This window comes from Bidens hawaiensis, unplaced genomic scaffold, assembly GCF_021521415.1.
Source record: "Bidens hawaiensis isolate Kalapana, Puna unplaced genomic scaffold, B.hawaiensis_p1.1 tig00026213_1, whole genome shotgun sequence".
Lineage (NCBI taxonomy): Eukaryota > Viridiplantae > Streptophyta > Magnoliopsida > Asterales > Asteraceae > Bidens > Bidens hawaiensis.
In genome coordinates, this window is record NW_027494220.1 from 111,769 (window position 1) to 115,861 (window position 4,093).

Sequence of the window (4,093 nt, forward strand, 5' to 3'; positions counted from 1 at the left end):
AGTTTACCAACACATACACATTCACATACACACATACAAACATCTAATTCGAACCTCCAAACAACAATATCACCACATACGATCCATAAATAATGGATAATCTAGGCATTCAATACTAAGCTTAATATTAATATAATTCACAAAATAATACATTCATCGTCGAACACACGTACACGGGCCTCTCCACCAAGAGTCAAGACTCGAGTAATATATTTGACCCGGACGCGGTAAGACCTAAGCATGTGACATGAGCCTCTCCACCACGGGTCAAACCCGAGTAATATATTTGACTCGGTCACAGCTTACACATCCAAGCACGTGATACGGGCCACTCCACCACGGGTACAACCCGAGTAATATATTTGACCTGATCACGGCTCAACATACAACGGGCCTCTTCACCACGGGATTTTAAAACCCGAGTAATATATTTGACCCGCCAAAATGATGATCATGCCACACGGGCCTCTCAACCACGGGATTTGAAAACACGAGTAATATATCTGACCCGGCCGTGATCACCATTCCCACACACATCAATAAGCCTACTCACATCATTGTTACTCACGAGGAACTAAATATCATCACACAACCGTGGGCTATAAGGTAACACATACTCATACATACATACATACCTCCATACATACATATATATATATATATCATCCCACGACATTCCAAATTACAAGTAAGCCTATGGGCCATAAGGTAATATATAATAATCAGTCCAATACATGAACTAAGTAAACAGGTCTACTCGTATTCAATTACTACCAAGCCTATTAACATCATCCAGTCTAGACCATAATCAGGTATATAACCTTAAGGAATATATGACCATAACGAGTCTAAAATATCCTAAGCCATAGAATATAGTCCACTCATAGTTTTGTAAATGCACAAATACAAGTAAAGCTATGTAATACCATCCAAATAGTTGTAACGAGTAAAATCGTGTAAAATTGTATTACGGTGTGTATGCTAGCCCAAAATGTAAAAAGATTTAAAAGGGGCATCATGAACTCACCTGAGACGAGCCACACAAATACCAAAGGGTTTGAGAACCTCAAAGCCAATCCACAGTTTACAAGCCTGTTGGATTGCACACAAAGATTACTAACTAAATGTACCAACTCGTTTATCCTACGAGACGTTCTAACATGATTTGATCGACCTAAAGCCTTGACATTACCAAATTCAATTACATCAGCCCCCGAGGCCATGTATTTACCAAAACTACCCTTAGTTAATCCCGGGGACAAAGGGTTCCCAATTTACCCCCGAAAGTTGTTGACTTTATCGAATACGCGCGTTAACGGGTTTTTTATGCACTTAGATACCGAATCAGCCCCGTGTGGACCAAATTTAGTAAAATCGCAGCCAACAAGTCCACACGATGCTACACGAGTTGGATGGGTCGGTAATTCGCAAGCATGATGCACCAATTACCAATAAACGCGAATTTGCGCCGTACCGACCCGTTTGAGTAACCGACAACCAATTCAGCCCCAATAACATAAAAATATCGTTTTTCACAGCCAACAAATCATACCGAGGCTACAACATCCGAATTGGTTGTTAATTCCCTCAAACAATGCGCTAGACGCAACAATTGACAAACTAGACAACCGAAACCTAGTTTTCACTTCATCAACAGTTGACCAATCTAACGAATGCCAAAACTCATGATATTAAAGTATATTACACTAGACATACCTAGAAGATGACGGAGCACGAACTTCAATTATAACAGCCCCGAAAGATGCGAGAAAGGGCAGCCACCGGTTAAGCCTTAAACGAACTTATCGATCAATAACGAATATAATATGCAGATTTTAGCATGCAAAGATGTATTTTATTACATAGGAAAATCATGGAATTAAATTATTAAATTTTTACCAGAGTTTCATAAATATCTTAAGTTTATAAAATATTTTTATTATATTTTTCTAGTGGACACAAAAATCATAAAAGTTTCTCTAACACAGAAAGGTATGTGTAGCTATTTCAGTGCGCAACAAAATGGTTTTATTTTTATAAAAATCATTACCCAGCCAAATTAAACGATTCCAATTGGGTTTGGTTCCTAACTCAAAATATTAACTTCCAGAAGTAGAACCAACCAATTTAGACTTGCAAAAAAGGGTTATGATGTCAGGAAGACAGACCAGAATCCGTCATCCCGCATCAGCTTTGACACTCGATCTTATAAAATCATAAAAAGTATTCAAATCTTGTCCAAAAATTACGTATTATACCTTTCTGGAAACTAGACTCAAAGTAGAACATCATAGAACCAAGAATCGATCAAAAACAATATATTTTCATCGAGTTACAGACCGAGAAATAAACGAGTACGAATCTGTCAGAAATTGTTATAATCAAAACTCAACCCTAACATGTTCAACAAAGGGTTTAATGGTGAAAAAGAGTTATACTAAGATAGAAGCGACCTTGAATTAGACTCGGGAGGCCGGAGAATGGCTGGAACCTGCACGGAAATCGAGGAGGAGCCTCCCCTAGCTGCTGCCGATCGGAATTATGGTGGGGGGCTAGGGGTTTTTCTTGTTATGATATAATAATTAACATTTTAGCCCCTCAACTATGAAAGGTGCAACAACTTGGAACGGAAATTAATAAATTTAGCTTACGGTAATGACGAAGGTCTCCGAGGAATGCCGGATAAATCCCGAGAATATACAAGCTTTGTTAGGCATACCCCTTTTTACCAAAATTTACGGACGTTACACCAGTCCATACTGACAATTACATCGATGCTTCTCAACTAGTCCAGGAGTAGGTCAATAAAATTGGTTGGTTGTTTAGAATAATAAGATAGTTTTGGAGTATTGGGTTAACAACTCTAGGTTTACCGTTAGTGAAGCCTATAGCATAAGGATCTATTAGTTCACTAACCAGTACATTTCTTGGGGATAAGAGTTTAGCGGGAATGAGACTTCTATTGGTACATATCAAGTGAATTCGAAGCATATTAATCAGGAATTACAGATGTACCCTTCACCACATCTAAGTCTTGCTGTGTTTTATCGGGTCCGATCACTAATTGCGGCCTCTAGCCGAGTTAGACGCCGATGTTCGTTCTTAGTTTAACTTGGGACAGTTCCTTTTGAAGCGTTTCGTACTTCCACACTCATAGTAAACATGAGGGATTGTCATAGTTTGTGATTGAATTAGTTGCGATCAGAACGGTCGGTTTACAGTGTTCATAATGGTTTCACGGCTACAGGCATAGTATCCAACCTTCCTACTTTTATGGAATGCCTTTATTCGACATACCCTTTGGCAAAGGTTCATTGTATAAGTTTAATTCTGAACTAAAATTAAGTGTCGTACTATTCTGAGTTGTAGGATGCGCATGTTTAGATTGTTGTAGCTCTTGTACCCTTGTTTCGTGTTTAGTTTGTTTTGTACTAGATGATTCTCCGGTACTCTCAACACACCTTTCCTAATCGAATTCAAAGCTACCACCCTGGCTAGCGTCACGGTGTTCTCAAAAATTAAGTGGCTAACTGGATTAACTAAGGTCTATACTTCCGGATTAATAACCATAGTATTAGTCGAACCAGATTGTTAGAAGGTTTTGTGCATTCCAGTTGACCTGCCCTTTCATTTTGGATTTCATTCCTTGGACAAAATATTTCAATATAAGGGCTTTAAGTCTTGCCCAGGTCCTACGAATAATTGTCTTTTGTTCCTGAATTCGTGCAGTCGCTTTTTCCCACACAAGGGCGTGGCTAAGTAGTGTAATAGTAACATAATTAACGATACAATTTGATGGAAAACTATTGGTATGGATAATAGAATTTATCATCTCGATTCATTTTACTAACTCATTTGATTCTTCAGTACCATTAAAATTTACATGTTTGTACAACTTAAATCGTTTAAACGAGCATTCCCGCTGTGAAGGATCACGGTTGTTACGACTATTATTCATGTTCGGTAAAAGATTTTTGTTGCCAATGGCATTTAGTGGGGGAAATTATCATTATCGGTAGTAGCATTAACGCTCAACGGGGGAGTATTATTCGTGACAATTTTCGTATTTATCATAAAAATAACATATGTAACT